The 25204-nt window shown below is 39.1% G+C and overlaps 1 protein-coding gene across 18 annotated transcripts in view; it reads left to right on the top strand.

Annotated features, from left to right (window-relative positions):
- The first annotated feature begins 39 nt into the window (after positions 1-39).
- Positions 40-25204, top strand: part of Adgrl3 (adhesion G protein-coupled receptor L3) — an 877792-nt gene continuing 852627 nt past the window's right edge. For all 18 annotated transcript variants that reach the window (XM_008833280.3, XM_008833274.3, XM_029563589.1 and 15 more), the window contains exon 1: positions 40-1708. The gene's annotated coding sequence lies outside the window, so the exon portion shown is untranslated. The remainder of the gene's footprint in view (positions 1709-25204) is intronic.

Here is a 25204-nt window from a genome sequence, read left to right as displayed (position 1 = left end):
AGAGAGAGAGAGAGAGAGAGAGAGAGAGAAAGAGAGAGAAAGAGAGAGAGATTTTCTAGCCGCGCGCGAGAGGTACCCTTTGTCTGACAAACCCTGCTAGGGAAGCCTCTCCTAGCAGCCCGGTGGTTCCCACCTCCAAGCGTCTGCCGAGCGGCTAGGTGGAGCCCGCGCCAAGGAGCCCTCGCGGACTCCAGATCCGGGTTTTGCTGGCCGCCCCTTTCCCCTGCTCGAGCCCCCCTCCCCGGTCCTCCGAGCTCTCGCCTCTCGGCCGCCGGTGGCTCATTCTGGCCTGGGCTGTGTTGGCCGCCGCGCAAGGGCTGCCTCTCCGCGCGTCGCCCCTCCGTCTGCTCGGCTCGCACCGCTAGCTCCAGTTCCCAGGAGCGGGGATGCAGATGCCGCGGCCGGGCCGGGAGGGCGCCGCCACCGCCACCAGCATCTCTGGGACTGCGCGCTGCCGCCGCTCCCCCAGCTGCCGCCGCCGCCTGTGACTCGCCCCCTCCCCTTTCTTTCTTCTCTGTCTCTTTTTATTTTTTTATTTATTTTTGGACTCAGTCCTCTTCCCCTGGGTGTGCGCGCGCTGCTTGCAAGGTCTGCCTGGGCAGGAGCGCGCGCGTGTGTGCATGTCTGGAGAGCTCCGGAGCCTCACTCGCTCCGGGGGAGTCCAGAAGAGACAAGGACCGCGGCGGTGACCCGGACGGCGGCGGCGACTCGGAGCTCCGGCCGCGCGATGAAGCTCCCGCATGCCCGCAGCTACCCGGCCGGCCCGGCGAGCTGAGCGGCCACCTCCGGGGCTCGGGGCTCACCAGCCCCCGGCACTCAGCCCTCGGCGGCCGGGCGCCCGCTCTGCCCGCGCGTCCCGGCAGTGCACCCGGCGAGGAGTTTCCGTGGCTCGAGCCCCGCTCCCGGGGCGGGTGGCCGGCTCCAGAGCAGACCCTCGACTTCCAGAGCACCTCCGGGGCAGCAGGAGGACGACAAGGAGGGCTGGGTGGGGAAGCCACCCCTGTCCCTCGCCGCTGCCCCTACCTATTCCCTCCCTCCCGCTCGGAGGCGGAAAGGGGAGGACGAGGAAGAAGAAGAAAAAGAAAGAGAAGGGGGGTGGGGTGGGAGAACTGGATATAAAGATCGGCTGGGGGGGGGATGGTGGAAGATTTTTGGTCTCCTCAGCAGCGTCTTTTCTTAACTGGCGGTGGCGGCGGCAGCAGCAGCCAGAGGAGGAGAGGCAGCTCCAGCTATGACTGCCGCATGTTAATAGCTCTCGCTTGGGTCCGCCGGCTGCTGGAGACAGAGCCTGACTCCGAAGTTGTGCAACTGTGCTCTCGGAGAGACATTTGAACCCTCCTTCTCTTTGCTCCGCATTTGCCCCTTAGGGCGTGTGAAGAGAGGAAACCTAAAGGAAGACGAGCATTTGGCTTCCCCCCCGGCTTCTCCTCTCCATGGCTGTGTAGCGGAAGAAAGAAAAGAGACACTTTTTTGTTGTTGTTTCCTCGACTGGGTTCTCCACCCTCCTGCGGTCTCTGCGTTTTGATTATGGTTCTTTGCCTCTTGTGGCTTGAGGTGTCTTCACTGGGGCCCGGTCCATCTTCTTTATTTTTATAATTTTTTTTTTTTTTTGCCCGGGGGCTCAATGGTTGGATTGTGGAAAACTGCACCGGGTTGCAGGTTGTTGAGCAACTGATGGGACCATCTCATGGACCGGTGGTTACGAAAGGTAATTTATTCTTTGCACTCTTCGTCATAGTGGTCGCTCTGGTAGGGTGCAGGCGGCAGTATCCGCTAGGCGGGCAGGCGAGGGGGTGCGGGGTTCACGTACACTCACCCTTCCACTCACACATTCGCCTTCGCACACTCGCCCCTCATACACACACTCATCTCATCGTGATGCCTGGCGGGAAGGGAGCCTCCTGGCTGGTGGGCGCTCTGGTTTGGCACGGGTTCGAGGTTTTACCAGCTACTGGGCGGCAGAGGAGGACGTAGAGGAGAGAACAGGCATACTTGCGGTCTCACATGCCGGGTGACAGGAACCCACCCCGCGCATTTTCCCTCCCTTGTCACCCCAGTGCTGTCCTTTGGTAGGGGCAGAAAGCAGCCGTGAGGGCGCTTTTTATCCACTGGGCTGCAGCTCCTGCCACTGGAGGCGGGAGTGGGCTGGAGGACGAAAAGGGAGCGGGTGAGGATCTCCGCTTAGGCTGATGGAGAATGCGGGGTGGTGAGGCTGGTGTGATCCTTTCTGGTTGCCTACCTTGGACCATCCAAGGTAGCAGAGCCTGCCCGGGTCGCGCCCCTGGATGGTGGAACGCGCTGCCTCCTGACATCCTTCCTGTGTGTCCCCTTCATGGCAGCTTGGTTGAGACCTGCGTGCCTAGGCTTTGTTGGGTGGTTGTGGCTGGAGAAAACTGCCCCTCTCGTAGGTGGCCCGGGGTTGAGCTGGGCTGGGAGAAGCCCCGGGTGTGCAGGGGGTGTTCAGTAGATCGCGGCGGTGGTGGTGCCCAGGTGCGGTGGACAGAGCGGTGGTGACCGCGGTGGCAGGTTACAGGTAGGAGAGCAGGCACCCCCGCGCTTCGCTTAGGAGAGAAGTCTCTGGGCTGTAGCCGAGCTCGGGGACCACTAGGACCCAGCCTCTGGTTCCACGCCAGGGGTGGCAGGTTGAGCATGCCAGGTGCCCAGCAATGTAGCTGTGTGCTTGTGGGGGTGAGAAGTCACCTCTTCTGTCGGGGTTAGTGGTTCAGGGGACTGCGTGTGCCTGTCTATGTGTGCGCGACAGGGATGGCGGGGAGACCCGTGCGGGCTTGGGAGAGCGGATGCTGCTTGTGCCCAGCTTGTTGTATTGAAATGGCCAGGGATCCGCTTAGCTGGAAAATCTGGTTTGAGGAGGCCATGAGGGCCCCCCGTAGGGCAGCGTGGAAGCCTCGCGGCAGGTTCCCTCTCCTCCTGAGAGGCGCAGCTCCTAGAGATGAGTGCGACGCCTGCGAGTCACTGGTGCAGCGCCCGACGCACCCCAGATTGGCCCTGTGTGAGGACCTGCCAGAGTAGTCGTCTCTGGCAGATTTAAGTAATTGAGTCTAGCCTGCATAATCTCTGTCCCCTGGAATTCTCTGGCCACTTTCCTAGCCCAGATAGAAAACGTGTGTTACTTTTATTTATGGCCTGTAATAGAGCAGTTGGGCGAACTCGAAGCTTTGCGAAGTCACCTCCAGGATGTCTCCTTCCTGAGGCTCCTGTGGTCCCTGCCTGCAGCAGTTGGAGAACATTGTAAACAACAGTGTAAGTGTCTAGGCCAACGTCTCCCTCAGAGCCGAACCTGCTGGTGTTGTGTTTACTTTCCTTGGTGAATTACTCATTAGGAAGTATAAGGCTGCTTGCACCTCTGATTTTACATCCTTCCAGCCAGCTGCTGGGGAAATGAGGAGATGCATAGACTCTGGCAGAAAGGAAAAATTGCCTTCTGTGTTTTGCTCTAAAGTAAATAGGCGGTCTGCTAATTTTAGTGTCATATGGGCTGTCATCACTAGTTAAAGAATGCCATGGTAGACTGCAAGGAAACACTTTAGTCATTTTTTCCTTTTGGAGAGTCTCCTGTATTTGCCCATGAGATAACAGAGATTAGCCAGTTCCCTAATTCATTTTTTATTCTGTAATGCTACTGAATGATTAGCAGTTCTGATGCCCAATTTATCTGTATAGGGATTAGAAATAGAATTGCCAGTTCTTTTATAGTATCCCCCAAAGAGGATACCAGATCATTTTTATAGCAGTCAAGAGGATATTTATATTGAAATACCTTTCAGATTTGTTGAATTGCTTTTTTCTTTTAAATACCTAAAGAAAGAGTGAAGGATATACAAAGATAGGCACTTTTAATAAACTTATGTGTGCAAAGATAACTACTTCTCAAATTTAGTAATTAAAAATACTACATTCTATTGTTCTGGGTTAGCTCTGGCTACTTTGATGTTTGTTCAAAATGGCTATGCTCTAGTTTGTTTAAAAAAAACACGTCTTTCTAAATAGGTATTTTATTTTTGAGTACACCATTTTATTTTAAGGTCTTGACCTCTTGACAAAGCATAGGGTGCAAAAGAAAAAATATTGAATCACTCACTGATGCCTAATTCTGATTATTTTTTTTTATAAAAGATATTGCTCGTGGCCATGATCCTAATAAAAATGTAGAGAATTACTATATAATTTAATAGAATCTTTCTTCTCCTGTTTCTTTTCTAGAGGATTTGGGTTACAGTCTCTGCACTTGCAAACATTCCTGAGGACTGAAGAATATTTTCCTCCTATTTTAGAAGCTCACATCACAGTGATTTCCAGTCTTTACCTTAGAAGATCAGATGAGATCTGTTCTGTGTTTCCTAGCAGCATGTGTTTCTTAGCAATCATACATTCCACAGGTCCTGATGTCATTAGAGCTGTGTCTGTCAGTGTTGTACTGCCTTTAGCTGAAGGTGAATGTGTCAAGAGTGTTTGAATGTCATTCCATAGCACTTCTTTATCACTAAATATTCAATAATCTGCTCCACTGGAGTGTATGGTTGAGTGGGCTCCTACTACAAACCTGGGGTTGGAGGGATGATTAGTGCAAAGGTTTATGTGAGCTGTTAATTTCTTGTGGTGGTGATGCTAGTTAGGCTGCATCAGGCATCCTGGCTAGAGTGATAAGCCAACCTATGATTTGTCTGCTGGGGAAATCCTTTGATGTCTCAGTTTAGGTTGCTTAGCATGATGATTTTCCTTAACATTGAGAGCCCTGTGCAAAAATATGAATGGAACGTCTTTCAGAAATGATTTTTGTAATAATGTTCTCTTTACAGTTTCCAGATGTAAATATTCCTTCCTGCAGGGAATAACAGACTGTGGGATTGTTGAGTGGAGCTGTTGGGTCTGGCATTGTTTCTAGTATTCAGCAACAGGCACAATTTTTTTGGACTCGATTTACCTTTGATTCCTTTGTGAGCTATAACTAAGAAAGTCATAAGTAGTATATAAAAAAAAGATTTTTAAGATCACAAGGATTCAAGTTAGTCAAATAACAATGCAAAGCTGAATTGTTTTTCATATTTGGTTTGGGTCACTTTAAGTTTTGGTTGAAACTATTAGAAAAGAGTTTCCAATGAAAATGACAAGTCACTGTTAAAACTGGGGTGTTTTGGTCAAGAAACCAGCAAGGAAAACTGACTGACTTTTTGTATTTAGTATCAAACACTGATTTTGAGAAATGCTGAGCTGCTTTAATTTAGCCTGGTGTGAATGGTGATGAGACTAGTTGGAATGAAAGAGAGTTCAGCCTTCCTTAACTTTTGTAAATGGCTGTTTTGCCTTTGAATCCTTAGATTTGCATTGCATTCAAAATAAGCATTTGCTCACTTTGGGAGGAACCCTAACAACTGAAGCTGTATTGTAACTTAGCCTTTGTTTGCCTTTAAGGGCACATGCAATCTTCAATTACTGTTGCATTTATGTCTTCTTCTTTTATGCAAATATATTTGCTTAAAGAGTACCTTTTATAATAAAGCCAAAGCTAGAGTAGTCAATAGTATAAGGTCATTCAGATATTTTTCCTTTTGCTCTCTAACTCATATGTACCCACACTGTCACTGTTTGTGTATGTGGTTATGGATTGTTTCACTCATGCAGAGAAAAATCTGAATTTTTGTTCATTTTGAATTTGATACTGATGTTTATTTATATGTAAAAAACTAGTGTGAACATGTTCCTAGATAGCATCTAAAATTCCTATGCAGTGCAGCTCCCCTGACCCCAACTCAAAATGTTCTTAACCAAGTGTCATGTTTTTATAAGATTGTGAGCTGTATGCATTCATTATCTCACTCTGAATCAGTTCAACTCCATTTATTTTGGGGATGGTTGGAGTTCTTGCTACATTTCAGCATGACAGATCTTATAACTCTTTTCTCCTTTCTCTCCTTGTTCCCCCCCACCTCGTGGTAGGGATTGAACGTAGGGTTTTGTGTATTCCAGCCAAGCAAGTGCTCTACCATTGGGCCACATTCCCAGCCCACAAAGTATATAAATCTTTATAGATCATGAAATCATTAGGGTCTTGATATGTCTTATAAGAGTAGATACAAACAGATGAAGTTAAAATTTGGCCTATATCATTCAAAAATTTAAATGGAATACCGTTAATGGCAATCCATTTCATTTTGAAAACTCTCTTTGGATGCAAAAATAAATCCCCCAACTGAGAGTATTTGTTTTGTGAAATTTGCATTTCATTTGTTGTGTGGAATGGAGAATGTTCTTGCATACTGGTGTTTAGGGGAGCTGTGGGTCTGGGAGACCCCTTCAGAAGGTCCACAAAGAGAAAATATTTTCCTAGTAATACACAATATTTGCATTTGTTTCTCTTTTAAAAACATGGTTAGAGTACAGATTTCTAGAAGATGTGTAGTATGTGATGACATCATTGCTCCTATGGCCTATGGTTCCTGCATCTGTGTATTTCTGTCTTTAAAAAAATTTCCAGCTTACTAATACATAAACGTTGGTAGTTAAAGACACTATACTCAAAAGTCACTTTAGCTATTCATTTTTAAGAGTGTAAAGGAATCCTGGAACCAAAAAGATTGAGAACCTTTCAAACTCTTCCAAGATCTGCCTCTTTTTACTCATAAATGCCACCAGGTGACTATAAATAAAAAGAACTATTTAGGATGAGCAAACAAGGACATCTTCAAACCCACAAATACAGTGGGTTGGAGATCTTATGTATTAGTTGCTTGGAGATCTTATTTATTAGTTGCTTATCTAGCATTTTCTTTCTTCTGTTCTTTAAAATTCTAACATGGAAAGCTTGATTTTTTAGTTCTTTTAGTCCTCATTTAGAGCTCCAGTGTGATCTGCTGCTGACTGGGCCTCCCATGGCTCCAAAAAAGCCAAAGGGGCAGTTTAAAATCTACCCATAACTTGTATATCTTTTATCTAGAAAGGCAGGTTGATGTAGATATGAAGAGAAAAGGACTCTGGAGTGGGCTTGCCTACATTTTGAGAAGCTGCTTGATTTGGGGCCAGACAATTGATCTCACTATGTCTCAGTTTCCTATCCTATTCTAATATGTAGGTTGTAACACATTCACAGATTGTTCTGAAAATTTAATATGCATGTTGAAAAAACTGAAAACATTTCCTAGAGCAGTACCAATATATAGTCACTGGCTGCTGTTGTCTTTACCATTATCAACATGATAATCCTCATCATCGTCATCATCAACATTGAGTCTCCAGAGGGTCCTAGGAAAGTGTAATCAATTCCCTGTGTGATTTAGATATCCAATTATATATATCACATCATTACTTCAGAGTATGCATTAAAATGTTACTAAATTCAAAAGTTTGATATAAAGGTTAATCCTCATTTTACTCCTGTATCATACAATTCATGGAGAGTTATTGGTATTTTGTTAATCAGAGAAAACAATAGAATACCTTTTGTCAGTTTGAGCTAATTTTGAAGTTAAGTAGTATGAATGCCCAATTAAAACTAGTTTCAAATACTCTAATTGAATATTAATGTATCTTGGGAATTATTAGGGAGGAAATCACTTTTCTGAAGTGATATCAAGACAACTTGCTACACACTTAATCTGCTAATCACTATCTAAGCACCACAACAGGCCGTTCAGTGAAAAGGATCCTTGGGGTAATCAGACACCATATTTCAGTATGTTTGTGAGTGGTCATATGCCTACCTAGAAAGAGGCTCCACATACAGATCAGCTTTACTAGATACTACAGTATGGCTGAAGAACTGTAGTAACTCTGAGTCAGGTACTCTGACAACCACTAAGATGGAGTATATATATTTTTGCATATTTTCCATGACTCAGTATCATTTATGAATGAGGCCTGTCTATGAAATTAGTTCTGTAGCACTTTCCACCCCAAACACTGAGTTTGAGGCTCTCTTAGTTTTTCAGAGACTAAATTTTATTGAATCCATAGGCAGAACTGAGAACGATTCTTAGGAACTTTTCAAAAATGGTCTTTGGCATGGGTCACTTGAATATATTCTCCAACACCCATGAATCTAGCTTTACCTTATCTATGAAACAGAGATAATAAATCTGCATTGCTGGTTTGAGGGACAAATAAAAAGTAAATACATAATACCTGCTAGATTGAGCACCTGATGCATGGTAGCTGATATTATCAGTCATAGCATTATTAGAAATATCCTTCATACAATCACTAAGAAAACTTAGCTAAATTAAATATCATTTTATTAATTGAAGGATTCTTGATGAGCTATGAAAATCAATAGCATTTTCTTAAGCAGTGGAAAAGTTTTCAGGTCTACCACTCTTCTTTCCTTCTCTCTTTTGTTAACTGTTAAGTACCCATTTCTGAATGCTTCCTCCTAAACTTAAAAAATGTTAGTTAGGCTCTGCTACTAATTCTTCACCAAAACTAATTCTGACAGAACAAAAAAATGTCTTTTTGACATCCACCAAGCACTATGCCTGAAGATTGACTTTAAATCATGAAAATAACCATTTAACTTAAGACATTTTGAGTTAAACAGCTGATCTTCTTTTCACACGGTGTCAACAGCTCTTTAAGCATTAACTGCCTCAATGTTGTAACTAAATCAAGTCATCATCCACTTCCAAGATTTACAGATTTCCATGCTTTTGAAAGATTTATAACTTCAAAGTACAAGTACTCATAAGATTGCTATACATGAATTATGCAAAGGAAACCTTAGAATTCAGAGCCCCAAAATTGCCTTAAAGACTAGAACTATTCAAAGACTCATAAATAAGTCCAGAGTTTGCAATGAACATCTGTATTTCAGTGACAGTTGCCAATACGATTTTTAAAACATGTGACTTTTTACCTCTAATTACCCAGCATTATGTGGAGAAAGAAAAGCTACAACATAGCTAGTTGAGGAAAAATGGATTTAAAAAAATCCCTGCACATTGAACAACTGACTTGCAAAGCTGCAACAGACTCAAGTGTTGGAAAGTATGACTCAAGAAAATGAAAGCCAAGTAAAAAAAAAAATGACACCCCCTTCTGTTTGATCAGCTTGTGTTGCTGTTTATGCATCCCGCAGAGGCAGAGTGTGTTACTATTCAGGACAGCCCCCAGTGGCTCACAGTAGCCTGGGCCTGTGAGAATAGTGGAGAGACTCTGCCCAGTTTTTGATGTTCTGCTTGGGTGGGTAACTTGAATACTAAAATGCATTCCATTGACAGCTGACCCTGTAAGAGGTTTTTCAACAGTCTCCTGTTTTGTTTTGGTTTGATTTGGATCCCCGTTCCTTTCCCCAAAGATATTCCAAATAAATACTTTTCGTTAAGAGGAAATGGGTCTGACTGATGGTCATCTTTCTGGCTAAGATTTTATTTCTGACTAGTAGGGAAGGACTCAGCTGATTTACATGAGCATTTTCTGCCTTCAAATTTTCAGTATTCTTGATTTGTCAAAGGCTGATGTTTACTGTTTGAACCTTGACTCAGAATACTGATCATGACTTCCAGGAGTTGACAAAGAACCTATTGAGAAATAGTTTTGGTTAACACAAGGCATGTGTCTGTCTATGCCTTTCTTCTTTATGTTGGCTTTGAACGTTCAGTGGAAGTTTTCTAGGGAGTTTTAATCCTATTAATATAGTTGACTATGGAGAACTGAGGCGACCATTTTCTTGAACAATAATATACAATCTGTTCGGTTTAAGACAATTTCAGTTAAATGTCTCTTTCATTTTCAACTACTTTCTGCCTCAGTTAAGTATTATTTTAGAATCATTCTGAAATGATGCACATTTCATGATAGTATCTCAGTTGTCATATGCACTTACATTCAACTTAATGAGATTTAGTTGAATGATTATATTCACTTTTTAGTTGCAGAGATACCTCCAATTATCTACAGACTGAAAGGATTAATTTATTGAGAGATTAGAGTGTTTTTTGCCTAAAGAATCTTCCGAAAGGATGCAGGTTTATCTAAGGATCAATGTCAGTAAGAGTCAGCACTTTATGTAACACTGGGCTTATGCTCCTGTTCTTGGTCCCTACCTGTCCTGTCACTTTCTTTTTACTGTAATGTTTGAATTCGTTACTGTTCACCACACTTAGAATTAGACACTCAGCTTTAACATCTGTCTACTATAGACTGAGCATCTTTAAGCAGAAAATCCCATGTGTGAGCCTGTCTTTTTTTTTTTTTTCTTAAAATTCAAAACTCTTAGAACTGCGAACATGAAGCCGTGTGGGAAAGTTCTTCATTTGACCTTAAATGCAAGGTCACAATGAACATGCAGGTACATGAAAAACTACTGTGTGAAGTTATTTTCAGATAATGTGTATAGGATGTATATGAAACATGAATGAATTGGTCAGAGTGGTACTGTACAGTGGTTCCAGACTCTAGCCAGAAAACCAAATAAGATCATGCAAATTATGTTAGAAACACTTGTTACTGATGAAACTGCACAAGTCAACAAGGCTCTGCATATGTAAAAACCACGAAATATTGAAAGATGTCACTTTACAGAGAAATATGTCATTTTGGCTTTCATTGGTAGAGTTGCTATGGGGTCCAAAGAGCAAACTGGAATCCGGTTTGGAGGCATGAAAAGAGTTCTGTTTCTTCATGTGTTTTGTTAAAAATAGAGAGAACAGTCCTGTTCTTACAGATTTTAAGTAGATTGTGGGCACAATCAAGTTCCCAAATGTGAACAGAACTTCCCAGATGTCCTGTCAGTTCTTACGGTGGAAGTAACTCCTGTTTGACCTCCATCAGGCAAGGAAGAATGTCCTTATTAAACACATTGTTTCTAAATCCCAAGTGAAGATCGCATGGAAGAAAAAAGTTATTCTAGAAGAAACTGAAGAAACAAAAGTTATGGCATGGGAATAAATACAGTATAAAAATAAATGCAAACAGAAGTAAAAGAAGAAATAAAATGGGTTTGCGGATATGTACCCATCCATCTGTTTGAGACATGATTTTACACTTGCTAGTGTACTCATTATGTTGTCATGCTTCAGATGGAAATATATGTTTATTCAAGTAAACCTTCTGTTTAGAGGCAGAATATTCAAAAGCACCTCAAATGGGATGTTTCAAATAATTGAAGCTAAATAGCTTTATCTTTGCCCAATAACTATAAGGAAAATATACCTGCTTACATTTTTAATTAGTTTATTTTTATTTTATGTGTATGAGTGTTTTGCTTGCATGCATGTAAGTACATCATCACCATTTGTAACATCCACGGAGGCGATAAGAGGTTGTTGGATCCTCTGGAACTGGAGTTATGGACTGTTGTTAGCCACCATGTGGGTGCTGGGAACTGAACCTGGGTCCTCTGTAATCCATCTCTCTAGCCCTATGCCCCAATTTGTCTAAAAGTAATGTTTTCCAATGACAGATATTTGATGTTTTCATTATTTCAAAATCTAGAGCCTGAGTGTGATTATAAGAATGACCATCTGAGATAAAATGGTACTCTAGGTGTTATCTATATAAGCATAGGATATTTAATTTATTGCTTTGTCTATATGTGTTTGTGTGGGTAGGTGCATGATGTGTGAATTCATGTATGTGTGACTATAGTATGTGAGCATGAGTGAGTTTATATGCACCATGCCTGTGCAGAAGTCTGTGGAGGTCAGAGAGAGAGTGTATGTCAAATTCCCTGAAACTTGAGCTTCAGGTGGTTGTGAGCTGCCACTTGGGTGCTGGAAATCAAACCCAGGTCCTCTGCAAGAGCGCAAACATTTTTAACCACTTGAGTTATCTTTTTAATCCCACCTTGAACTCTCCATTTTCCTGTCTCTATCTCCCTATTACAGTCATCTGCCACCATGAATAGGTTGTGTTTTATTTTACATTTTCTTTATTTAAATTACAAAGTTATGTTATTTTTATTTTAATTGTGTAGGTACCGACTCAGTGTAAGTAGTGAAGATGCGAACATAATTTGAGAGAATGTGTAAAAGGTTAATAGAGGTTTAATGAGAAGATTTCCCTTTCATAGTGACCTTCCTTATTGTTGCAGACCCCCAAAGAAGAGCAGTGAAGTCGTACACCATCAGCATTGTGTTTTGATGATTTGATGGTATTAAGCAAACTTTGCAAGTATTTCTTTTTCAGTACATTTGATTACATGTGTGATCTTATCTTGGTGAAACAGCCTGCTGGACTGCAGACAGTAGTGTTCAGAAATGAAATTTGCTCAGAGCCTCTGAGCGGACATTTATTCAATGAAACCTTTCTGGAATAATAGATGATAGTGAGATAGCAGTCATGTGCCTGCTTTTTTGCATGTGGTTTCTTCTTTGAATTTAGGGAGTGTTGAGACAGAGTAACAGCAACATGAAAAGTAATGGTGTATGAAAGAAAGCATTAGGATTATAAGTGAGATATTAACTTGCTTTGTTACAAGTGAATGAACTGTGTGTGTGAGAAGTCACAATATCATTGTCGGAGAACACTGCTGTCCTGTGCTTTCTTTTAGTAACTTTCTGGTTTACCCATCTCTTGTCATTCATTATGTTACTACCACAATATTCACAGAGATTATTTCATAATTACAGTTTATATTGATCGGCTACATTGGTACTGCATGTGTGTTTTAATGGGATTGAGATTAAATTATATATATAAAATTTATTAAATTCTAACTTCCAAATTCCATAAATTTTTGAAAGCATCATTTTCAATATTGTAAAATATTGTATAGTGTATATACACTATGATTTATTTCAATACTAACTTATTCACATGGGTTGTCATTGTTTGTGAGGATAAATGATGTCATAATGAAGATCCAAGTGTGAAAAATTGGTTGATTCTCCAATTATTTCTGTAGCACACAAGTTTTTTGCAGTATAGTAGCTGGTCACAGTACACAATTACATGAAGCCATAAGTTATTATTACTTTTCAGTATTAAATTGTATTTATCTTTAGAACAATCAAATGATCTTTATTGAAAGTAGTATAAATGTATGAAGAATACAAAATACAATGATTAAATGTCTCTGATTAAGCATCAAAAGAAAAGTAGAGAGACAATTTTAGAAATGGGAAAAATCACAATTTAAAACTTTCCTCTGGGTGAGACAAGAAAAGCTATTTCTCTGTTTCAGTTTCCTCAGTTAAAACAGGGATAAAAACATACTTACCTTTCATACCAGCTCAATTTATGATAACTTATTATTTGTTTGAGTTTTTTGATTGTTCTGTTGTTGAAGTTGATCTCTTTCCCAGAGCCACTTCTACTTGTTCTGCTGTTTTCTGCTGTTCCCAAAAGAGTAGCTTCAGTAGCTAGTTAATTTTATCATTCAATATCAGTCCGTTCACACCAGATGTCTGTAGGTGCTAGGGATACAGAGCGCATAACGGCAGAGAGATCTTCTGACTTTATAGACTTGCCAGTTGTGGGAATTATATATTAAACAGTGTGTCTGACTTGAGGTCTTTAAAGTTGGGGTTAAGCTGCAAGCCTAGGGTAACAAGAGTGTTTAGCAGCAGAAGCAGCAGATCTCACCTCAGGTGGTGACTCCGTGGAATCCAGGAACATTTCCCACGGCCAGTGACAGCTGAGTGAGGTAGAAAAGGCTCACCCTCAGCGCAGGGAATGTGCTGCTTTGGATTCTGTCATTTTGAAGAGCCCAGCACAGAGCCCAGAATGTTCCAGTGGAGATGTTAACAGAGCAGAGTAGAGGGAAGAAAACATATTCTTTCGATTATGGACAACAAATCCGAATTTTTCTTATTGGAGAAGAAGTAAGTTAGTATAGAGGGTATCTTACTACTAACTGATACTGAATCCCAGAATGTCATTAAGTATTTGCTGTAACCAATGGTTAAGCATTCAGTATTTGAGATGAGAATGCATACAAATACTGAAAACAAGATTTCTTAGCTTAGCTTTGGAGGTGTACATCTGTGTGAATCATTATGGGGAGAGAGATTTGCATGCTCTCAAAGGTTGGTTTGTCCTCACCCTAACCCTCACTTCGCCTTCCTCTCCCTGTTAACTTACCAAGGAACTGGTGGCTTTTGGCACTGAAGACTCTGTAAACATGGAGGAAGTAGGTGAAGCAGTAGCAGTGCTAAAGCTGAGCAGAACAGCAGGAAATGATTAATGGGGAAGAAAACATCAAGAGACCTGTGAGGGTGTCATTCATTAAAGATGGACTTTCTCTCCTTTGTCAAGATTAAGATTTATACATTTTAGAGGCTTCTCATTAGAGAATGACTATGCAACTAATTTTCCTAAATTTTGAACAAATCATTTAATACTAATAAAGATGATGTATGTTCATGAAAAAAGATCAGAGTTTAGCAGTCATTTGGCAAAATAAAAACAGGTACGGTTTAAGAAACCAATTTAATAGAATGAATTTATTTACCTGTGGAAGTTTGGGTTCAGTCTTTTCATTCACTTGTGAATATGTATTTATGGATTGCTTCCTATGTGACAGAATCAAGCTCAACTGTGATAAAGATCAAAAGGGAAGAACACAGCATTTCATGAAAATGTTTGAACCTCAGGAACTCCAGCACTCGAGATAGGAGGTTTTCTGATTCATTGAGCACCAAAGACTGCATAGAAATTGGTTAGGCAGATCATTTCATTAAAAAGAGAACACTTTATCTCAAGGTCTAGAGAAGAAAGGAGTTCATTGAGCATCTGTGGAGAGTATCTCAGCAGAGGATTGTGAGAATGGGTGTGCAATCCAGCTCAGGAAGTAAGTAGGAATTTGGAGTTTACAGGATGACTTTGTTTTGTTTCATTTTTGTTTTGACTTTTTAGATTTAAGGAATTTAATGAATGCAAAGATAAGTACACATATTTTGAACATTTTAGGAGTAATAGGAAGTCACCATACAAATATCAAGATCTGGCTTTTATTGGCTGATGTCAGTGAGCTCTTGGAGGGTGCCACAAGAAACAATGTAGAAGGACCAGGAAGTCCAAGCCCCTGTCCGTCACTAATAAACTGGACAGTGTCGATGCATCTGTTTTCCACTGCCCCTCTCTGACTCATTATAAAGAAGAAATCTACATTAAGTAATATCCCCTTAAATTGTAGTATGCCATGTTATAATTTAATTGTCAGGGCAAGGGGGTTCTGAGATAGTGATCATTGGTTCATTGACCTCATCTGAACTCTTTGCTGCTTTCTAAGGATATAATTGTATATTGTGCCATTTTAATTAAAATGTTTATCTAATTGTTTAATCTGTTGTTTTTGCCTGAAAGTTAAATTCCATTCTCTGGATCCCTGTAATATAACAAAAAAGTTAAAATATGTGTCAATTTTAGAGTGCTGAAGAAAATTGTGAAGTCAGATATTTGAACTGCATTTAATTTAGTTAAGAGTGTTCAAACTACAAAAATTGCTCATTTCACTCAAAGTGATGTATTTATAAGTCACATTATTAAAGTTATTCAAAGGAATTCCTATTTTAATGTTACCTAAAATGACAGTAGCTCATTTGTCTTGCAGCACTGCAGTGCTTGGAATTTGAGTGACAGATGGAAAACAAGTTGCCTACATTATTTAAGAATTTCTAAGACATTTCATCTTCTTATTAATAATTAAAATGTTTGATGTTGTCTTTCTCCTCTGTCCTCTGACTTCTTCATTATTATTATATTTTCTGTCTCTCTTATGGTGTCTATAATATTGTGGCATAACATTCATTAATTTATTTCTGAGACAGGGTGTCACTATGTAGCTCAGGCTGATCTTGAACTTTAAGTTCTCCTGTGTCAGCCTCAAATGCTAGGATTATAGGTGTTCTCCATGAAGCCTAGCCCTGATGTGGTTTTTCAATTATTTCTCTTGTTTTATGCCTTTAGGAAAATGTAACTTCACTGATGACAGAGGCTGCTGTTGTTTTTTCAAAATCTGAAGTACCTGATTATCTAAATGAGATCTGATTTTATTTTAAAAGATTATATTAGAAAACCATTATATGAGAAAATGTTTGTATGGTTAGAAATTAATAGTAGATACCCTAATAACCTGATTGTGTCATAATTGTACAATTTTCCTATTTGGAAAAATGGGCTTTAGGAGCAAGTAAAATAAGCGCAAACCTGGAGATTGCTGCATGTCAGCTGCATGTCATTTTCTAAGCCTCAGTGGATTCTCTATATCCTATTGCTGAGTGTGTCTAATTCATAGGAGCTTTTGAGAGTTAAATTCATTCACGTAACATAATTCTCTCCCACAGGTTTGATTATTGGATGTAAAACTCAGATCAGAAAATATATGCCATGTTCCTTGCTTCACATTCACTGTGGGAACAAATCAGAGGTTTAAGCCTTTGCTCTCTCTTTTTTTTAATCTTTGCTTTCCAATCTTTGCGCAAGATTGACTTTGAGTTTTATAGCTGTTGCTTTCAGTCTTCCTGGCCTATTTGGAATCATTCTGTCATGTTACCTCATGTACATCATACTTTTATTCTTATCTCAGCACTATTCTGAAAGGAATGATTATCTAGTGATTTGAGAGATACAAAGGGAGCCTGAATACTTACAGGCACTGTCAGATAAGAAGCCTAGAAATGCTTTTATTACTTACTTCTAATACATTTTGTAAGCATATACAGTATGTATGAATTAAAAGATAGTTTGTATGGTTAGCCTTTCAGGGTAAAAATGGTCTTTTTTTGTCTCAAAATTTTATTTTAAGGAGTTGAATAAATTGTTTTTTAAAATGAAAATTTAGGAAAATGTCTTCATTGTTGTAAAGCAGTGTTGCAAAGGAAGGGGTATGAGTTCTGAGATCTTTATCCCAAATGAACATCTCTCTTTGAAGGAAATGAAGTCTTTAAATATGTGTAAGGCAATTTAAGAATTACAGTTATTATTTAACAAAGTTATCTGATGTGATGGGAAACAATTGTTCATTTGCCATGCATGATAAAATAATAGTTTTCAAGAATATTTTGAAGTCAGGGATTCTGAAAGCAACTGCACAAGTGTGAACTCAGAGTTGATGACCCTTTAGACTTGACCTGTGAGAGCTCTGCTTTCAGAGTTAGAGTTGTGATATGTCAGTATTTGAGTCTTCTTGGAGAACTGCTATTCCAATATGAGCTATTCTCTGTTCTCTGATTACTGTATATAAAGTAGATACAAATTTTAACCTCTCCTGACAGTTGAAAGAGACTTCTTGAAACAACATTAAAAGCCCTTAAGTTTTTTTTTTTTTCTGGAAAACCAAGTATTTGTTTTTTTTTTTTCCTAATCCTAACCACTCTAAAAATGAATTAGTGATTTTTCTGCCTTTCTTGGTCTCTTATTAGAGTAACTACTTATACAGCTAAGTTATTGTATAATTCAATTCATTTTTTTCTGTATGATGTATTAGAAAGAACTGTTAAATACAGACTGACATACTTAAACACAATTTAAAAATTTATTTTGAATAATTTTGGGTAATTGTTGTAGCAAACCAGATGTTGTTGAGTTCTTATTTAATCAGAGATAAAAAATACCCATAATATAGCTTTGTCTAGCTGTCAGTTTAGATGAATGAGCACATTTCAATCAGCATGCTCCTGGAGAAGGAAGGAGGGGATATAATAACATTTTTCTAGCTGCATTTTCTGACAGTAAATATTAATCTCCCTTGTGGTAAGGAGCACCCTGTGCCAACTGCTTCAGAAGGATAATCTCAGAGAAGCCTTTCCAGAGTTTCACTTTCATGAACTTTACTTCTTTTTAGCCTTCTGGACATAATGCATAGGATTCTAGTTCCATTCCATGGTACATACCCATCCTGTCAGGAGGCTCGTTCTTGGGACACTCTTGAGAAGTTTACCTCCAAATATACAAGTAGGATCTGATAAACATATATTGTCACTCCCAAACATCATCCCCATTCCTACATTTACCTTTCTTTAGAACTCTGTTCTAATTATCAGGAAAATCTTAACTATGAATATTTTATTTACTCCTTAATCTTTTTGGTTCTGTAGCTCTGGTGATATCAAACTGCTCCTGTAGGTTCTCAGAAATTCTTGCCTAAAGTAAAACAGTAAAATAATACAGAAGAACTAGATCTAACAAAATAAGGCATACGACCAAAAAAAAAAAAAGTTAATTTCAAGGTCTATTGGAAGGCCAGGGGAAAAGAATGTCGGGCAGAAGGAGGGGGTGGTCTGGGCAGGGGCACATATATTGTCACTCCCAAACATCATCCCCATTCCTACATTTACCTTTCTTTAGAACTCTGTTCTAATTATCAGGAAAATCTTAACTATGAATATTTTATTTACTCCTTAATCTTTTTGGTTCTGTAGCTCTGGTGATATCAAACTGCTCCTGTAGGTTCTCAGAAATTCTTGCCTAAAGTAAAACAGTAAAATAATACAGAAGAACTAGATCTAACAAAATAAGGCATACGACCAAAAAAAAAAAAAAGTTAATTTCAAGGTCTATTGGAAGTGCCAGTGAGAAGAATGTCAGGGAGCAGGGAGGTGTGGTCTGTGCAGGGGCTGACTCAGAGAGGAAGGAGACTGTATTCTACTCTTCTTTTGCTGTGTAGGGGAAAGGCAGAAAGGAACATTCACATCACAAAATGAGAAGTCACATTTTGGACTGTAACTTCTTGGACAGAAGTTACAATACTACTTCCCATGATAGAGTTTAAAATGTAAATGTGTATTGTCTTAGGGATCTCCAGTGCAGTTGCATACAGGAGTTGTTATTAGTGATTCAATATTGTGACAGTAATTGTTAATTTTTCTCAAGTATTTAGATAATTAATAGGAAAAATGTTAAAATACATGAATCTGACTCTGAACTATAATAATTACCTGTCCTAACCTAGTCCTTCTAGATTATGTACCCACATGTCTCCATTATTTATCAAAGGAATTAAGGAACAAAGGTCAAGAGTAGACTATTAATTCCACTCTAAGAATAATTCTTAAGAATGAGCCTCAGATTTCTGTTTTTAACTCATTATCTTTCTCAACTCCTTTTCATTCAAGTTCTTTTTAGAAACCAAGATTTGAAAGGGTTATTCTTGAGTATTGGTTGAAAGGACTTCGCAAAATTCCATTTGGAGGAACATCAGCATGTAAAAGAGGAGAGGAAGACATGCTTGGTTTTATTTCATATTTTCTTTTATTATGATATATTGGGGAAAGAGTAGGAAGCACATGGAAGACACCTCTGCAGCTAAGAGGCAGCCCGCAGTATATTTAGTGAAAAAGACAGAAATGCAAAAATGTCTTTATATTTCTCATTGGTTTTCCTGCCTCAGTGACTTCGTAAATGAGAACTAAAACAGTACTTGGAGCTTCTGAGCACAGTGGTTTTGAGTGTAGGTGTAGAACCAGATTGGTGAGCGGTGCTGCTCAGATGTCTCATTTGTGCTAGAGATTTATGTGTCGGCATTGTGGGCGTGCAGCCCACACAATGTGGGGCAACAACTTGGACTGGATTTGTTTTTCCTGTGATATTAAGGGTGGTGGCTGAGTGTTTGTACCTTGGTGATTGTTTGGGAGGCTTGAGTTCCCTTGTCATTCATACATTGCCTAGTTTCTGTCTGCACTACAGGCTTGGTGAAACACAATAGAAGCAACCATATAGAAAGCAAGTGATCAGTCACCAGGAGCAGAATTCCAACCCATCCCAGACTTAAAAGTAAAGGAATAATTTGTGGAAGTTTCCAAGTGTAAACCTTACAAATATGACTTTACAAACTATGAGGATGTCATTATGTTTGCTAGCCTCACACTTAAAAATTTTAGTGCACTCTCTGAGTTATTGTTATTCATCTCTGCATTCAATCTCTATATTGGTATATTAGAACTAAGTGAAATGTATTTGAAATTTTACCTTAATTTTTATTTTCAAAAATGTTTTTATGTATATTAGAGTGGTGTCTTAGAATCAGATTTGAGGAAATTTTCCTCTTTAATAACTTCCTTTTATCACTACTTACATCTAGCTTCTACAAAGCTTCAAATGCATTTATTTTACAAAGCTGTAATTCGTTAAATGCATTTGTATCCAAGCTATGTTTAAATATCTTGATTTGGGTTCTTACCAACATTAAAAATAACATGTATACAATAGGAATATGGGAGCTATCCTTTAATTCTTGTCAGTAACACACACATACACAAACACACACACACACACACACACACACACACACAGCAGCTTGGCCTTCATCTCACAGAGATCCTCTTGCCTCTGCCTTCTGAGTGCTGTGATTAAAGGTGTACACCACCACACCTGGCTTTTAAAACTTACTGCATTTTTGATATATTAGTGGTCAAGGACTTTAAATGCATGGGTTTCTTTTGGTCCATAAAAAATTTCAAGTTTAAATTTGTTGCTTTTTATTTTAATTGAAGTTTTAAAAAATGTGGGATAGGTCTTCCAGATTCCTTTTGGAAAAAAATAAAATTGTGTAACATTTAAAAAGTAATTTTGAAATTGTACACATTCATGGGATAGGGTGTTAACTGAAATCTCTAAATATTAACCATTTCTCTATGTTGGGAACTTTCAAACATCTCTCTTCTAGTTCCTCAGAAGGCAGAGTAAACTACTGTAAACTGCAGCTACTTTGTTGTACTTTAGAACTCTAGAACTTACTCCTCCTACCTAGCTATATTTTGGAATTCATTATCCAAACTTCCTTTACACCCCCCCAACTAATGAATGGTCAGTGTTTACTCATCTCTCTTGTGAAATCAGCTTCTTTAGCTTACACATGTAAGATCATGCTGTATTTGTCATTCTGAGCTTTGCTTATTTCATTTGACGTAATTTCTTCCAGTTCCAGTCATCTTGCTGTAAATCATAAGATTTCATGTTGTTTCAATGACTGAATAATATTCCATTTTGTGTTTATATCACATTTTAATTATTCATCAAGATTTTAATAGATACCATGATTTACTTTGCATCTTGGCTATTACAAATAATCTATAACAAACAGGAGAGTGCAGGTGTCTTTCTTATAATGGTTTAATTTGTTTTGGATCTGTATCAGTGGGATAGCTGGATTATTATAATTCTATTTTTAAACTTTTAAGATGTATCTACAATGACAGCAGTAATTTCTAGTCCTGCGAATAGTATATATAAAATTCCCTTTGTCTGTATCCTTGTCAGCCTATTTTGTCTTTTGATAATACCTGTTGTAACTGAGGTGATAAAATATCTATCTCACCGTGACTTTGATTGGCTTTCTCAGAAATAGCAAGAATGTGCATATTTCTATTTCTTTAATGTTATTTTATTTCTTGTTTTGAGAAATAACTCTTTGGGTCATTTAGTCATTTTAAAAAACAGTTTATTTATTATTTTTATTTTAGTTGTTTGACTTTATTGCTTGCATGTATGTAAGTTCACCCATGTTGTGCAAAGACCTTGGAGGTCAGAAGAGGGCGTTGGATCCCCTGAAGCTGGAGTTACAGACAGTTGTTAGCTGCTATAAGGTGCTGCGAAATGAACTCTGGTCCTCTGTAAGAGCAGTCAGTGCTATTAACTACTGAGCAACCTCTCCAGCCCCCATTTACCCATTTTTGTCAGACTATTTGATTTTGAGGCTCAGATGTTCTGAAAATTTATGTCTTGTCAAATATTTTCCTATTTTTCAAGTTTTCTCTTCACACAGTTGATTGCATTCCTTGTTGTGAGCAAGCTTCTTAATTTGCCATAATCCCATTTCTCTGTTCTTTTTTTTTTTTCTTTTGCTGCTTGTGTTTTGGGGTTTTTATTCACTAAACATTTTTGCCTGTACCAATGTCTTGAAGGGTATCCCTTTTGCTTTTCCTAAAAAGTAGTTTTATCATTTTGAATCTTTGATGTATTTTGAGCTGATTTTCATTTTGGTGAGATACAGAGGTCTGGCTTCATTTTTCTCCAAAAGGAGCTCAAAGTTTCCTGCCACTATTTATTGAAATGATTGTCTTTCTCCAATTCGTATTTTTGACACTTTTGACAAAAATCAGTTGGCTGTATGTATATTGATTTATTTCTGGGTTTTTTCTTCTGTTCCAGTGGTCTGGGTGTTTTTATGACATATTACATTTTTATTGTTGTTGCTGTTCTTACTGTAGCTTTGTATTATGTTTTGAGCTCTGGTATTGTGCTGCCTCTAGCTCTGTTCTTTCTGCTCTGGATTGTCTTGATCTTTAGAGTTTGTTGAAGTTCACATGATTCTAGCATAAAATTTTCTTTGGCAAATGACATTGAGGAGGCTGGAGAGATGGCTCAGCAGTTAAGAGCACTATTTGCTCTTGCAGAAGACTGGGGTTCAATTTCCAGCACCCAAATGTCAGCTCCCAACTGCCTTGTAACTCTAGCCTCCAGGATCCAACAACCTCTTCTGGCCTCTGGCCTTGGAGGGCACACACACACACACACACACACACACACACACACACACACACATATATATATACACACTCAGGCCTAACACTCATGCACATAAAATAAATAAATATTAAAAGACTGGTGTTGCTAATTTAATGGGTAGCATTTTGGGTAGTATGGATATTTTTAACAAAATTAATTTTTGCAGTCAATTATAACCAAATATCTTTCCATTATTTGTTTTCATCAGTGTTCTTATATTTTTTTATAGAGAACATTCACTTACTCAACTTATTTCTATATGTTTATTTTATAAACATTTTTGGTAGCTATTGGGAAACACTGCTTTCCTGATTTTTCAACATTTGATACTGGTATGTAAAAGCACTACTGATTTTGGTTTTTGATTTGTATTGTCACAACATTGAAACTTTTTATGACTTCGAACAATTTTTGTTGGATGGGTAGGAGTTTCTATACATGAAATCATCTTATCTCCAAACAGACAACCAGGCTTCCTTTTTCCCATTTGGATACTCTTTTGTTTTTATTTTCTTCTTATCTAATTGCTTGGATAAGACTTCTAGTGCTGTGATGAATAGTAGTATAAAACTTCCTATTTTAAAAAATATTTTATTTATTATTTTTATTTTATGTGTATGAATTTATTGCCTGCATATAGGTAAGTGCATCTGTGCTGTGCAATGCCCGCAGAGGACAGAAGAGACTGTTGGATCCCTGGAACCGGAGTTACAGACAGTTGTTAGCTGCCATGTGGGTGCTAGGATTCAAACCCAGGTCTTTTGCCAGAACAACCAGTGTTCTTAACTGCTGAGCAATCTCTCCAACCCCCTATTTTTTTTTTTTTTTAAACTAGAAAAGTGTGTGCTGAGGGAATAGCATTGTTTAAAATGTATTTGTAAAGGCTTAATTCTTAGTGGTGGCTCTCAGATGCAGAAAGGACCACACAACTACTTGCTACAGTGCACTTCCCCAAATTGTCCACAAAGTTGGTCCAGGCCCACGTGTGTTCTAACCAATTCTAGTTTTTACTCACTCAGGTATCCTTGGCAGGCTTGTAGGTGGGAAATGGTGGACTCCAGTGATTTGTAATCACTATACACTATCTCCTCTGACTGATTAGTGACATCTGACAAATTCTGGTTACTTTTGCAAGGCTGGTATGTCTTGGAACAGCTTGTATGCAAGCAGGTGACAGCATCTTGTTTATGGAGGTTCTTCTTCCAAAAGTGACTGCCAGCTACCCCAGTAAGAAACCCCAAACATTGTAGACAAAACACCTCTTTTTACCTCCCCTTTAACTCTCTTGTCCAGTGGTCTGACTTCCAGCTCAGGATCAGATTTTTATTTCATCCCCCTTCTAAAAGGGAAAAGAAAATAAAATCACATCATTTTAAAGTAAGGTTGCCCCTCCTCCATGGAGTTGAACAACCTTCACTCTTGGTTTCTCAGTAGCTGCCTGTGTAGACACAAGGCAATCTGTGTTGGCTGGGCGTGAGGACAGACATCTTCCTTTAGTATCACATTGTTTCTTATGCCTGCTTCCTTCTTCTTGTATGGCACAGTGGCCTCATTGATTATCAACCCAACCTGTCCTCCTGGATGTGATTGCTAAACGTGTTCCATTTGATATAGCTACTATGCCAATGTTCTGTCTTGTCCTATCTATATTCTGACCAGCCACCGCCCTTTCTGCCCTTATCTTCTTCAAATGCATTGCTATAAGTATTATGTTACTATTGAGAAATAGGATTCGTTCTTCCAGATAAGTGGAAATCAATCCTAATTCTATAGTCTATATCTGTGCAGGTAATTATAAATACCACCTTGTTACCCACTTTAGCAAGCTGTGGATTAATTTATTTTAACAGTCATCTATTGAATAGGCATCTCTAGCTTTATTTCCTTCTACTCATTTTATGATATTGAATTTCTATCCTGAACTGTGCTTGCTTTATGCTAGGACAGTAAAGGTCCGTGCTTATGATCCCTCATTAGCAGTCACACCTTCTATAACAGAACCCCAGCTGGCCAAAATCTTAGAATTCTGTTTCATGTTTGTTTTCTTTCCTGGTTCACAGTTGAGTGAAAAGCCCACAGGTAGTTCCCTGTTTTTCATGAATGTCTTCTCCATCTCTGCTTTCTACATTCCTTCCTCTTCCTGCGAGATGCTGCCAGGGTCTCATTTTTCCATAACAGCTCTCTGCGTGTTTCTCAAACTGCCTCCCATCTAGAATGTCAGTGACTCACCTTGAGTTACTTGGGAGTCGCTTTTGCCAAGCTGAACTGTAGCTCCCCTAGTTGATTTCCAGCTGAAGTTTTAGCATAAGCATTAACGTTCCCGAACTCAGTCCTGCTTCCCATCAGACTTCATCTCAACCCTCCCCAGCGTTTTGAGGGGTGTCTCAGAATCTATAGTTATCCAATTGACTGAGACTAATGACTGTTTTTAAAGAAGAAAACACTGTAGGTTTGTTTTAGCTGTAAGTACACATTGTATCGAGTTACTAACTAATAAATCATGTTATTTACAAACGTGAGAAGCAAGAAAGTACTTTTTAAAATTTGATTTTGAGATATCCCCCCACTTTCCATGGTGCCATAAATTCCTTGTTTTCTGAATATGTTTGATTCTTTTACCGCTAAGGTCGTTAATAAAATTGAGGTTTCAATGTGAAGGGAACAGCAGAAGAGAGTTCATTTTATGACCTTGTTCAGGCCCCCAGATGGAATTCAAATAGCACTACTAAGACTAATAAGCTCTAAATTATAAAGTAGAAAATGTGACCTTTGCTTATTTGGGAGTGTAAACCCTGTCTCTACTGTAAAT

Source organism: Nannospalax galili, unplaced genomic scaffold, assembly GCF_000622305.1.
Source record: "Nannospalax galili isolate Female #2095 unplaced genomic scaffold, S.galili_v1.0 scaffold433, whole genome shotgun sequence".
Classification (NCBI taxonomy): domain Eukaryota; kingdom Metazoa; phylum Chordata; class Mammalia; order Rodentia; family Spalacidae; genus Nannospalax; species Nannospalax galili.
Note: the sequence above shows the minus strand (reverse complement) of the source record. Positions and strands in the feature narration are given on the sequence as shown.